This window comes from Mobula hypostoma, chromosome 30 (genome assembly GCF_963921235.1).
Source record: "Mobula hypostoma chromosome 30, sMobHyp1.1, whole genome shotgun sequence".
NCBI lineage: Eukaryota > Metazoa > Chordata > Chondrichthyes > Myliobatiformes > Myliobatidae > Mobula > Mobula hypostoma.
Window position 1 is genome coordinate 10617455 of NC_086126.1, and position 14427 is coordinate 10631881.

At 48.0% G+C, this 14427-nt stretch overlaps 1 protein-coding gene across 4 annotated transcripts in view; it reads left to right on the plus strand.

The window, feature by feature from the left end:
• Positions 1 to 6779: 6779 nt before the first annotated feature.
• frmd8 (FERM domain containing 8) overlaps positions 6780 to 14427 on the plus strand; it is a 70372-nt gene continuing 62724 nt past the window's right edge. The window contains exon 1 of one of the 4 annotated variants that reach the window (XM_063036180.1): positions 6780 to 6834. The gene's annotated coding sequence lies outside the window, so the exon portion shown is untranslated. Of the gene's footprint in view, positions 6835 to 10452; positions 10585 to 10782; positions 10802 to 12436; positions 12456 to 14427 lie in introns of those variants that run through there. The other 3 variants (XM_063036177.1, XM_063036181.1, XM_063036178.1) reach the window with 3 other exon arrangements.

Sequence of the window (14427 nt, forward strand, 5' to 3'; positions counted from 1 at the left end):
CCCCAGTGTCCCACCACCCCAAACCCCAGGCCGCAGATCGATACATTGCCGTGGAGAATGCAGCGGTAGCCGGGACACACCCAACACATCTTTAAGATACAAGCCAAAATAAACAAGCTAATTAATTAGTGTCATCCGGCACGTAAATGTTGGCCCAGATCAGAGGCGATTGCCGATTGCATCGCCTCTGATCTGGGCCGACATTTACATGCCAGGTGGCACCTAATAATTAGCTTGTTTATTTCGGCTTTTTTCTTAAAGATGTGCTGGGTGCGTCCTGGCTACCGTTGCACCCCTGCATACTTCGCGGATCAGCATCAGTCCGCAGCCTGGAGGTTGTGCACCACTGCACCACTCAAACTCCGACAACTCAGCCTAACACACCATTATCAGTGTGCTCGGCGCTGTCTTCCTGATTCCAGTAAGTGATACTACACTGTACATGCATTATTTCTATTTTATACAGGCTGTGTATTTTTATGTGTTATTTGGTATGATTAGGCAGCTTCATAGCTTAAAGGTTACTGGAGAGAGTGTTTCTGCCGAGAGCGCTTGCGTGAGATTTTCGCTACGGAGAACAGTGCGGCGATGATTGTAGAAAAGTATTTCTACTTTATATAGGCTGTATATTTATCACATCATTCCTGCTTTTACTATATGGTACTGTTATTTTAGGTTTTATGTGTTATTTGGCATGATTTGGTAGTTTATTTTTTTTGGGTCTGCGAACGCTCACAAATTTTTCCCATAAAAATAGACGGTAATTGCTTTTTCACTTCACGACATTCCGGCTTACGAACCATTTCATAGGAATGCTCTACCTTCGGATGGTGGGGGAAGACTGTATAGCAAATATTAATTTCAACAGCAACCAGCTCTCAGATCTGAATATGGTTTGTAAATTAAATTTAAAATGCAGTTCTGAACAATTGCCTTCTTGGAGTTGCAGATTAGGGTTGATTGCAAACCAGGAAACACCCCATTGACCTGAGATGTCTGCATATGCATGAATGCAGCTAGAGAGAGAGAGAGAGAGACAATGCTGATTAACATTCATTTTGGGTGTCGGGAGTGTGGGTTCAAAGAAGGAACTGTGTGAAAACTACATGTAATTTAAAGGAAGCATTGTAGATACATTGTAACTTTAGAATTGTCCTGCTGTTAGCATTGATTGTCCACATATAAAAATGTCATCTAATATTGGGTCAGGCAGGCCTCTTCTTCCAAGAGCGTCTCGATTAGCTGCTCATTTTGCTGAATGAAAGCTTCTATATCGACTTGCTTCAGTGTCTCTTTGGTGACTTTTTGTTCACAATCACACTCCCTCAAATTTTTTGCTTTCTTTTTGTGTTACTTATTTTTTTAAAAATACATTTCTTATTGTAATTTTTTTTTTTTTCAAATTATAATGTATTGCATCACACTGCTGCTGAAAAACCACAAATTTCACAACATATGCCGGTGATAATAAACCTGATTTGGATTCTGGGCAGACTTTTAGATGAGAAGGAAATTTTGAGGTTAACTATCAGCCAAAGTTCAAACTAAGTTTTATTATCAGAGTACATATATTTCACCACGTACAATCCCAAGATGCATTTTTCCTGTGGGTATACTCAGCAGATCTATAGAATAGTAACTATAACAGGGGGAATTATGGGCATCACGTCCCTCTGGTGTTCCTGCTCCTCATCTTCCGTCCTCTCCTATCAGATTCCCCTTCTCCAGCCCTCTATCACTTTCATCAATCAGCTTCCCAGCTCTTTACCTCACCAATGCCCCTCTCCCAGATTCACCTATCACCTACCACCTTGTACTTCTCCCTCCCTTCCCCACCACCTACCACCCTTACTCTGACTTCTCATTTTTTTCCTCCCCAGTCCCGAAGGAGGGTCTGGGCCTGAAACGTCGACTGTTTACTCTTTTCCATAGATGCTGCCTGGCCTGCCGAGTTCCCCCAGCTTCTTGTATATGTGTGTGTGTGTGTGTGTGTGTGTGTGTGTGTGTGTGTGTGTGTGTGTGTTGCTTTGGGTTTCCAGCATTGACAAGATTTTCTCATATTGGAGAAGTTTTACTCTCTTTTCTAACCACTTGTGTACGATACACATACAGGACTCGTTGAGGGACACGAGGATCACAGAGAACCAGGCTGGAGAGGAGTGACCCACTGCGTATAACACGTACATGGCAACTGACACTAAGATCTCTGGTGCTCATTGCCACGGGCAGCTGTGGAGGCCAGATCGCTGGGTATACTTAAAGAGGAGGCTGATACGTTTTTGATTAGTAAGGGCGTCAAAGGTTATTGAGAAAATGGGGTTGAGAGGGAAAGTAAATCAGCCATGGTGGAATGGCGGAACAGTCTCGATGGGCCGAGTGGCCTAAATCCGTTCCTATGTACACAAGAGCCACAAGGACCCAGGAGGGTGTGAAGTGCTGTGGTTCACCCATAAGCTGTTCAGGGCACGATTCACTGATTCACACCAGATCCGTGCAGGACCAGGTGGCAGAACGCCGCTCTTTCACCTCCTGGGCTCCGCACACGTCCGGGAGCTAAGACGAAAACACATGTGGCTACAACAAGAGGGAATTATTTCCTTTCACCCACTGGGCACTGAGCAGCTGAGCACGGACACAGCCCATGCAGTTGTTCACCGGTGTTTTTGGTCCTGGAGGATCGTTGTTTCGTTTTTACTGTGTACTCTGTACCAGCAATTACGGTTGAAATGACAATAAAAGTGACTTGACTTGACTTGAGTTTATAACTGTACATAGATAAAGAAATCATGGATTCACACATGGCCTATCTAGTACAGCATGAGACAGGAGAAATTGATTCTGTATGCTATTATATTTAGTTTTTATTGTGGTAAACCATACATATATATGTTGTAACTGGGTTAACTGTCTGGACACGCCCCCCTGCTGACTCCCCCGTGGCTCCTCCCACAGATTCCTGTATAAAGGTGTTTCGCCTTGCCCCTCCCCCTCAGTCCGGGGGCACAGAAACTCACCGTGGAGGTTGTATTGTACAGCGAATAAAAGCCTTTCGGTATTTTACCAAACCTCAGTCTTTTGGAGTTATTGAAAGTGCTTCAATAATATATTATTAATGTATGCACACACACGTATATACATCACATTTCTCTCATTTCTCTTCCTTTCACTCAATATATGGTTGTTCGTCCATCGTTGACGTCGATGAGGACCTCGACACCATTATGATGGTGTCGAGACTAGCACGTGATTTGGATTTAAGTGAGGGAGAGTTGCGTCAGCCTCACTCTCTCTTCCCAATTCCCATCTGGATCCAGTGGCAAGACAGAGTCTAGATGGCTGGAGATGGGACTAGGTGCAGTGGATGACCAGGACGTCTTCTGTGTCTCGCCCTGCTCTACACGTTCCACGACGCTTGCAGAGACCGCCTTCTTGACCGTTGGACCTTCCATCGGTCTCGTCCGCTCAATCCGCCGGAGTCTGTCTTCACATGCTGGGATAGACAACTCCCTATCTCACCGAGGGTTTGAGACCCGTCGGCTACCCTCACCTGGTTTAGCCGGCTTGTCGAAGCCGTTGCCCGGGGTGTGGCCGCTGTCGCATGCAAACAGCTACGGGGAGCCACAGGTGAGAGCTGAGTGCCAGGCGGGGACCAGAGGTGGACGAACTGCCCTGAAAAGGACGCGACATGTTCCCCCCACCAGAGTTGCTACCCCTCCCTGACACCCCAATATATATACATTTATATGTATACACACACACATATATATATAGAAAGAGAGACTAGTTAATGAGACAGATATAAATATATGTACATACATACATTACAACTACAATGTATATTTATATTACATCAGCTCCTGTGAACAGTATATACTATATATATCTACAGTATATGCTCTCTCTCTCTCTCCCTTCCCACTTCTCTCTCTCTCACCTTTCCTCTTCCTCCTTCCCTCACACTCTCTCTTCCCCCCTTCCTCTCTGTCTATCTGCCTGTCCCGCTCTCTTCCCTCCTCTCTCTCTCCCCCCTCTCTCTCTCCCCCCTCTTTCATCCTCTCTTCCTCTCTGTCTGTCCATCTGCCTCTTTCTCTCTCTACGTCCACGTACAAACACACGACTAATATTCTGGATGTATCTGGAAACGTGAAGATAAATGTCACCCCTGGCAAACGAAAGTGTGGTATGAGAATCAGGCAGGGATTTCACCCGGTAACTTCTCACTGCTGCGGACAGCCAGCCTCCGGTGCAAAGCCGGAGTGGTTTGGTCTCAGACCAGGCGAATGATGACAGAGACCCACATGAGGCAACTACCGAGGAGACTGAGTGGGGCTTACCTCACGGTGCAACAGCAGATGGTTCGCTTTCGGCATACTTGGGAGCCAGCGTTCAGAAGTACAGTTATGACACCCAAAGGTAATTCTCCAGGAAAAAATGGCTGGTTGAGGCACAATATTGTTTTCATCCCTGCCTACACACGGAGAAAATTCCTCTGGGAATCCCGATCTAAATGCAACCCATTTAATTAAGCCTTAAATCAGTCCTTTTCTTTTGTTGGAGGAGCAATAGGGCATCCCAGTTTTGTAATCCTGGTTGGAAATGATGAAAATAATTGCCAAGAAGTTCTGCACTGTAAATCTTTCAGGGGTGCCCATGTTTTGTTGGACCTGGGTGCTCAGAGCAGCTCCCCGACGTGCAAACTGGCCGGAGGGAAGTACGATGAGGGCTCAGCTTGTTCTTGCTGTGTCATCAACGTCCCCTTCGGTTCTCGTCTGAATTTGTAAAATGCTCAAAGCACTGGTGGCAAGAGTGGGTGTTACTGATGCCGACTCTCTGGTAGAGCTCCTGCTGTGAAACTGTCTTGTCTTTCTGACACTTATTGGGAGATGCAGATATAAGAGAGAGATAGAGAGAGAGAGAGAGGGAGGGAGGAGAGAGAAGTAGGTAGATAGATAGAGAGAGAGAGGAGAGGGAGGGAGGAAAGAGAGATAAATAGAGAGAGAGAGGGAGGGAGGAGAGAGAGGTAGGTAGATAGATAGAGAGAGAGAGGAGAGGGAGGGAGGAACGAGAGATAAATAGAGAGAGAGAGGGAGGGAGGAGAGAGAGGTAGGTAGATAGATAGAGAGAGAGAGGAGAGGGAGGGAGGAAAGAGAGATAAATAGATAGAGAGAGAGAGAGGAGAGGGAGGGAGGAAAGAAAGATAGATAGATAGAGAGAGAGAGAAGAGGGAGGGAGGAAAGAGAGATAGGTAGATAGATAGAGAGAGAGGAGAGGGAGGGAGGAGAGAGAGAGGGAGGAGAGAGATAGGTAGATAGATAGAGAGAGAGGAGAGGGAGGGAGGAGAGAGAGAGGAGAGGGAGGGAGGAGAGAGAGATAGGTAGATAGATAGAGAGAGAGAGGAGACAGAGGGAGGAAAGAGAGATAAATAGATAAAGAGAGAGGAGAGGGAGGGAGGAAAGAGAGATGATAGAGAGGGAGAGGAGGGAGGGAGGAGAGGGAGGGAGGAGAGAGAGAGGAGGGGGAGGGAGGAGAGAGAGATAGGTAGATAGAGAGAGAGAGGGAGGAGAGGGAGGGAGGAGAGAGAGAGGAAAGGGAGGGAGGAGAGAGAGAAGGGGAGGAGGGAGAGAAAGACAGGTAGATAGATAGATAGAGAGAGAGGAGAGGGAGGGAGGAGAGAGAGATAGGTAGATAGAGAGAGAGAGGGAGGAGAGGGAGGGAGGAGAGAGAGAGGAAAGGGAGGGAGGAGAGAGAGAAGGGGAGGAGGGAGAGAAAGACAGGTAGATAGATAGATAGAGAGAGAGAGAGGAGAGGGAGGGAGGAGAGAGATAGGTAGATAGAGAGAGAGGGAGGAGAGGGAGGGAGGAGAGAGAGAGAGGAGAGGGAGGGAGGAGAGAGATAAGGGGGAGGAGGGAGAGAAAGACAGGTAGATAGATAGATAGAGAGAGAGAGGAGAGGGAGGAGAGAGAGATAGGTAGATAGAGAGAGAGGGAGGAGAGGGAGGGAGGAGAGAGAGGGAGAGAGGAGTGAGAGGGAGGAAAGAGAGAGAGGAGAGGGAGGGGAGAGAGACAGGAAGAGATAGAGGGGAGAGGGGAGAGAGAAAGAGAGAGAGAGAGATCGACGTAAACATCCCTCTCGGTTTTTGCTTTATTTCTCTGAATTTATCAAATCCTCAAAGCGCTCGTGGCAGGGGTGGGTGTTTACTGACGCTATCTCTCTCAGAGCTCTTGCTGTGAGACAGCCTTGTCTGTCTGACATTTATTGGGAGGTGGAGATATGAGAGTGGGCGGGGGGGAAGGAAAGAGCGAGATCGACATCGACATCGACATTCCCTTCGGTTTTGGCGTAATTTCTCTGAATTTATCAGATCCTCAAAGCGCTGGTCACAGGGGTGGGTGTTGACTGACGCTGTCTCTCTTGTACGGCCCCTTTTGTGAGGCCGTCCTGTCTGTCTGACACTTATCGGGAGGTGAAGGTACAAAAGGAGAGAGAGAGAGAGGGGGGGGACAAAACACGATCGGGTGGGTCAGAAAGAGAAACGGGGATGAAGCTGAGAGAGCGATTACGAAAGACAGGAAGTTAGACCAGGAGAAAGCGAAAGAAACGACGAGGATGAGACAGGGAGAATCTGTGAATCTGTGACAGGGAGAGAGAGGAATACAGGAGGTAGAGATGGATAAGTGACAGAGATGGGAGAGGAAGACAGAGGAGAGAGTGAGGGTGGTGATGAAGGAGAGGGAAAGGAACACACTGCCTTTTGGAAATGCTCTGACTGATTTTCTTGAGCTGACAACGGACTAAGCCACGGCAGAGACTAAAAACAACTTCAAGGAGACGGTGGTGAGGCGAATCAGCTTGAAGTAGGGGGGGATTGAGATTGTCACATTAGAAGCCTTGTTCAAGCAGGTTTTAAAAGGGACATTGTGTGTTTTTTTTGGTAAATGAATGAATTTATTAATAATTATGCACATGTGAATATATGTCTGTGTGGAATTCTGCGTGTGTTGGTTACAAAATATTTTACTGGCTTATGGCTTTGTATACAGAGAATATATTTCTCAGCTCCTGTCCCCATCTGCAACTGTAGGGTTAAAAGGAGCAGGAGATGCTGGATTGTGTGTGTGTCTCTCTCTCTCTCACACACACACAAAATGCTGCAGGAACTCAGCAGGTCAGGCAGCATCTATGGAGAGGAATCCCCATTCTGGCTCCCCTTCTCCTCGCCCCCATCACCTCTTCCTTCGCTTTCATCCCTCGGTCCACTCTCCTATCAGATTCCTTCTTCTTCAGCCCTGTACCTTATCCACCAACCACCTCCCAGCTTCTTACTTCATCCCCTCACCGATCATTCTGGGTTCCTCCCCCTTCCCTTCCGGTCCCAAATGAAAGGGCCCTGAGCCCGAAACGTCGACTGCCGGTTTCCTCTCCGCGGATGCTGCCTGGCTCGCTGAGTCCCTCCAGCATTTTGCACTTGTTGCTCTGGATTTCCAGCGTCTGCAGAATCTCTTGCGGATCGTGCCCGGGTTTACCTCCAGCGCCAGCGATCGCTGGTCAGGCTCTGATACCCGCCATTATTTGTGAGGAGCTTGTACGTGAACGCTGTAAGATACAGGAGTAGAATTAGGCCATTCGGCCCATCGAGTCTGCTCCGCCATTTCATCATGGTCGATCCATTTTCCCTCTCGGCCCCCATTTCCTGCCTTCTCCCCGGATAGAATAGATGGCTCCCAGCAGATGAACAGGAGACGTGTTGCCTCACCTGGAAGGACTGTTTGCTGGGGGGGGTGGGGGGGGCTGCTCTGTTTGCCGGGGGGGGTGGGGGGGCTGCTCTGTCATCAACTTCCTCGAGAAACCCTATAAGATTGGTTAGACACGACCTACCACGCACAAAGCCATGTTCACCTGCTCCAAATACGTGCGATGGGCAAAGGAATTATCAGCAAGTAAAGTAAAACACTTGTGTTTCCATAGCACCTTTCAGAAAATCTCAAAACCAGTGAACTAACACACACACGAGGAAATCTGCAGATGCTGGAAATTCAAGCAACACACATCAAAGTTACTGGTGAACACAGCAGGCCAGGCAGCATCTCTAGGAAGAGGTACAGTCGACGTTTCGGGCCGAGACCCTTCGTCAGGACTAACTGAAAGAAGAGCTAGTAGGACAGAGGGTCTCGGCCCGAAACGTCGACTGTACCTCTTCCTAGAGATGCTGCCTGGCCTGAATTAACGCACATCCTGATAGAACAAAGGATAATGTTGCTGTCAGTTATAGAACAGTGCAGCACAGTACAGGCCCTTCGGCCCACAGTGCAGTGCTGACCCTTTAACCCAGGGGTCCCCAACCTTTTTTGCACCACGGACTGGTTTAATATTAACAATATTCTTGCAGACTGGCCGACCACCGTGCCCCCCCCCCCCCACTCCGGTGTTCAAGTAGGGTTAAACTCACCTCAGCATGTCTTTTACAGTTAGGGTTGCCAACTTTCCCACTTCCAAATAAGGGACAAAAGTAGCAGTCAAACCCCGGGACACTTTACCCTGGGAAAGACTACAATGACCATGAAGCCTTGAGCGGGCACCTGTGTGCGCATGCGCGTATGGGCTGATTTTTTTCCCCCACAAGTCGGTTTTGCCTTAATCTTCCCGACTATACTGTACATACATTAATTCTACTTTATATAGGCTGTGTATTTATCATATCATTCCTGCTTTTACTATACGTTACTGTTATTTTAGGTTTTATGTGTTACTTGGTATGATTTGTTGGGTTATTTTTTGGGTCTGGGAATGCTCAAAAATTTTTCCCATATAAATTAGTTGTAATCGCTTCTTCACTTTACGCCATTTCGGCATGAACGGTTTCATAGGAACGCTCTACCTTAGTGGGGGAAATACAGGACAAGGGCAGTCCCGTATGGGACAAACCAATTTAGCCCAATATACGGGATGTCCCGGCAAATACCGGACAGTTGGCAACCCTATGTTCAAATTCAACAGTGCGTGACAGGGAATGAGGAAAGGTGCAGCTGACTCATATCGTTTCCTTGCGGCCCGGTGGCACATGCTTTGCGGCCTGGTACCGGTCTGCGGCCCGGTGGTTGGGGACCGCTGCTTTAATCTACTCCTTCCTTCCACATAGCCCTCCATTTTTCTTTCATCCAGCTGCCTATCTAAGATTCTGGCATCTTTCCTCCTTCCTTTTGAGGTGGACCAGTGAGCTGAGTGGTGTCGTAGCAACAACCCTGCACTCAACGACAGTAAGACCAAAGAGGTTGATTTTAGAAAGGGCAAGACGAGGGAACACACACCAATCCTCATGGAGGGATCAGAAGTGGAGAGAGTGAGCAATTTCAAGTTCCTGGGTGTCAATATCTCTGAGGACCTGACATGGACCTGACATTTATGAAGAAGGCAAGACAGCGGCTATATTTCATTTGGACTTTGGAGAGACTTAGTATGTCACCTGAAACACTTGAAAACTTCTACAGATGTGCTGTGGAGGACTTTCTGACTGTTTGGTATGGCAGGGGCAGGGATGGCTGCTCACAGTAATCTACAGAGAGTTGTAAACTCAGTCAGCTCCATCATGGGCACCAGCCTCCGTAGTATCCAGGACATTTTTAAGGAACGGTGACTCAGGAAGGCGGCGTCCATCATTAAGGACCCCCCACCCCTCAGAAAATGCCCTCTTCTCATTGCTACCATCAGGAAGGAAGTACAGAAGCCTGAAGACACACACACTCACATATATATATATTTACTGTAATTAATATTTTTCTGTATTATTATGTATTGCATTGTACTGCTGCCGCAAAGACAAATTTCATGACAACATACATCAAAGTTGCTGGTGAACGCAGCAGGCCAAGCAGCATCTATAGGAAGAGGCGCAGTCGACGTTTCAGGCCGAGACCCTTCGTTAGTCCTGACGAACTAGAGATGCTGCCTGGCCTGCTGCGTTCACCAGCAACTTTGATGTATGTTGCTTGAATTTCCAGCATCTGCAGAATTCCTGTTGTTTGCGTTTAAATTTCATGACATATGTCAGGATATTAGACTTGATTCTGAGATGGAGAGCAAGATCTTCAAGACTGTCATTCATGTGGCAGCGAATTGCACAGTAAATGTAATTAAAGTTAAACTGTAAACACTGGAAATCTGACAGAAAACTGTCTTTCTGGGAGTGGGGAGGTGTCTGGAAACGACAACACTACAACTCCCAACAGGCTCAGCGGCTGAGGCGCAGACGCACAAGGGTTGGCCGGCAAAGGGCGGGAAGCAGGCAGCAGGGCGGGAGGAGAGGAAGAAAGCGGGTGGGGGCGGAGCGCTGGCACCGAGCGCGCAGGCGCGGTTGGGCCGGCGCGGGGGGGGAGCGCCTGGAAACGGGCACCAGCGCAACGGCGCAGGCGCACGAGGGCGGAGCCGGAGCGAGGAGTGGTGTGGGGAGGGGTTGTGCGCAGGCGCGGAAGAGAAGACGGGAGGGAATTAAGAGAGGGGAAGAAAGTTTTGGCGCAGGCTGGCTTGGCCGTTTTGCCGAGGGGGGTAGCGGCTCCCTTCCGGGTATTGGCAGCGTTATAGACCTGTAGTGTGAGTATCCGAGTGCTGAGGTGACGGAGTGTCAGTTGTGGAGGGTGTGAGGGACGGTGAGGTCAAGGAAGGGTTGTGGACGGTGGGGGGGGGGGGGGGAGAACCTGTCTCTAGTTCCTGACCAGCGTCCGTACCCTCTTCTTACCCCGTGCAATCCTCCCCCTCCAACCCTAAGATCCTTTGTAGACTCCCCTTCTGCGATATCAGCAGTGAGCAGGTATGCATTATCTTTAATTCACCTTGGGACGTCCCGAAAGGGAAGTTTGAAGCTCTGTGTGTGTTAGAGAAAGACTTGCTAACTTTTCAGTTTCCTTCTTGGAATGTCTCAGTGCAAACAGTCACTGAAGTATTTTTGAATCCAAGTTACTTTGAAAGGTGTGTGGACGGTAGTGGGGGGGGGGGGATAAAACTCTTAACTATTTCATCAAGTTTGTTCATAACTTGTATTTATGGACTATAATTTCTATTCCTTGTAAGATGACTGTTCAGAAGATCCTTCATTGACAGTAAGGATGCATTGGCATACTTCATGAGATATGTTACACAGATGCAAGTTTTTTTCTTGGCCAAAATATGGAAAAAAAGAGAGAGAGAAGTATTTAAAAATCTTGCAGGGTGTGAGGTCCTGGTAAAGGGTTTCAGCCCGAAATATCAACTGGTTATTCAACCTGGCCGGTTCAGTTCCTCCAGCAGTTTGGGTGTGTTCCAAATGAAGTTATTTTCCTAAAACATGAATATTATGTGCTCATCAGTTTTTCTAGGAGCACTTTGACCCGATCAGTCCTTTGTTGTCTGACAGGAGCGAGTGAAGCACTATCTCCTGTTGTATTGTGTCCTGTCCATTTAGAATGGAGGTGAGGAGGAATTTCTTCAGCCAGGGAGCGGTGAATCTGTGGAATTTGTTGCCATGGATGGCTGTGGAGGCCAAGTCAATGGGTATATTTAAGGAAGAGGTTGATAGGTTCTTGATTGGTTTGATGGGATGAGGGGAGAAGGCAGGAGATTGGGGCTGAGAGGGAAAATGGAACAGTCATGGCAGAGCAGATTTGATGGGCTGAATGGCCTAATTCTGCTCCTGGGTAGGTTCAAAGGGGATGTGAGGGGTAGGTTTTTTACTTGGGGTAGAATGTACTACCTGCTATGGTGTTAGAGGCAAATACATTAGAGGTTTTTAAGAGACGTTTAGATAGGCACATGAACATGAGGGGTATTGAATTTATTTATTTCTTACATCCTTCACATACATGGGTAAAAATCTTTACTCTGTCCAAATGTGCGATCGTAGTAATTTATAATATATAGAATAGTCAATGTAACATAGAAATACACTCAAATCAGTGTGAGTTAATCAGTCTGATGGCCTGGTGGAAGAAGCTGTCCCGGAGCCTTTTGGTCCTGGCTTTTATGCTGCGGTACAGTTTCCTGGATGATAGCAGCTGTTTGGGGCGACTTGGGTCCATAACGATTCTTCAGTCCCTTTTTACACACCTGTCTTTGTAAATGTCCTGAATCGTGGGAAGTTCACAACTACAGATGCGCTGGGCTGTCCGCACCACTCTCTGCAGAGTCCTGCGACTGAGGGAGATACGGTTCCCATACCAGGCAGTGATGCAGCCAGTCAGGATGCTCTCAATTGTGCCCCTGTAGGATTTGGGTGTCCATACCAAACTTCTTTAACCGTCTGAGGTGGAAGAGGCGCTGTTGTGCCTTTTTCACCACACAGCTGGTATGCACAGACCACGTGAGGTCCTCGGTGATGTGGATGCTGAGGAACTTAAAGCTGTTCACCCTCTCAACCCCAGATCCATTGATGTCAATGGGGGTTAGCCCGTCTCCGTTCCTCTCCATGGTGGGATAGGGACATTGTGTAGGTAAGACGAATTCAAATTTACTTTTCAGCTGGTCGGCCGGCATTGTGGTAAGGTATCACGTTTAGAGACTTGAGAGGTGTTGCCAGTACTTGTTTTAAGTCCAGTTTAAAAAAAATGCTCCTGATGTTACACATCCTGAAATAATCTCCAGGAGTGAATGCAAGGGAAACTGGACTGGCCTGTGCTCGTCGGACTTCCCACAGATGCTGACTCTGCTTTGATACAGTGCAGTAATTTTCCCAGCACGTTGGCCTTAATTTCCACTGTGCACTGTTGTTTGTGTGATTCCAAACGTCCAGCTTATTTTTTTTCCGCCACTTTCATAACTTTTCTGGTTTCCTCCCACCACCACAGCTGCTCTCGTGTTTATGCAATCCTTCAGTTCTGCAATACCCAGTGAAATCACTCAACCTTATTTCCTGTGTTTTTAGTTTTTTTTTCTTTTTTCTCCCCCGTTTTTCTTTATCAGCGCGCTTGTTTATCCTGAAAGGAGGTCATCAGTCAGACCGGACTGTTCCTGCTGTGTCTGTTGACTCTGTCTTTGTGGCACAGTTTTCTAAAAAAATCATTTTGACTCACCACTGAGTAACCGAAAGCAATGAAAGTTTAAGATTTGCAAGAATAAAAGTTTTTGGAGAAATGTCACGCTCAGAAGTAGCATCCGTAACATCTTTTAAAATCCGGCATTCTCTCTTCCCCCCCCCCTCCAAAAATGTTATTTTATGGAATGTGGGCATCCCTAATTGCCCTCGTTGTGGGTGGTGAGCTGCCTTTTGAACTCCCTGAAGTCGTTTTGTGAGGATGTTTTCAAAGAAAACTTTTTTATTGGGATACAGCGTGGAATAAGCCCTTTTTGAACCATGCTGCCCTGCATCCCCTTGTTTAACCCTGGGCTAATCAAGGGGCAATTGTATTGATCAATTAACCCTCTAACCGGTTGTTCTTTGGACTGTGGGAGGAAACCAGAGCACCCGGAGGAAACCCACACGGTCATGGGGAGAACGTACAAACTACTCACAGGTGGCGGTGAGAGTTGAACCCCAGGTTGCCTGCACTGTAAAGCGTCTTGCTTCCCCCCCCCCCCCGCCCCGGGGAGCTGCAGGATTTGGCGCTGACTAGATGCATTTCGGAGTCGGGGTGGTGGGCGACTTGGAAGGGAGCCTGTCCCAGGGCGGCGTTCTTGCGCACCGGTCAGCGCGCTTTTGTTGGGTGGTTGACGGGTTTCGGGTGACGCGGTCGTGTCTTAGTGAGTGAGTGCGGCCGCTCGGACACGCTGCAACCGCTGGTGGGCCGAATCGTGGCGGAGTGGATGCTGGTCAGGCGTGTCGTTTTGCCTTTTGGAGCTCACCGCACCCAGGAAAAGTGGGAAGATTCCATCATCTAAAGAATCCTGGGGGTGCGATGCGAATACCTTAGTGTATTAAAGATGGTCCGCTTGGCATTTGTCTGGTGTGGAAGTAATTTCCCATGTCTGAACTTTCGCCATTCAGGCTCCCTTCTAAAGGCTGATTTATACTTCTACGTCAAATCGACGCCGTAACCTACATGCATTGTGAGCATTTATACTCGTGTGTTGGTGTGTCTGCGTCGCTCTGCAATTCGTGCACGTCGCGCATGTGCTCACACCCGCCCGTGCAAGGCTTCATGGTCATGGTAGTCTTTCTCGGGGTAAACAGGTTTAAAGCGAGCGTCTTTTTTCCTTAAAAGCGAAAGACCTCCATAATATCGGAGGTCTGTAAAGCTTTATGGAAAGCATTGCAGCCAGAGTTCCTTCCCTGCCCTTTCAGTCGGCCAATGGGAAGCTATTGCAGCGTAGGAGGAAATGCGATGTTACCAGGCGGACCAATCACAGTTGTTGTGGTCTGCGTTGCCGCGATGCGTAGTTACATTTTGGGAGAGGTGTGCGTCAGGCTACGGTGTAGGGATCCGCGTAGGGTTCACGGCGACTGATGCAGAAGTATAAATCAGCCTT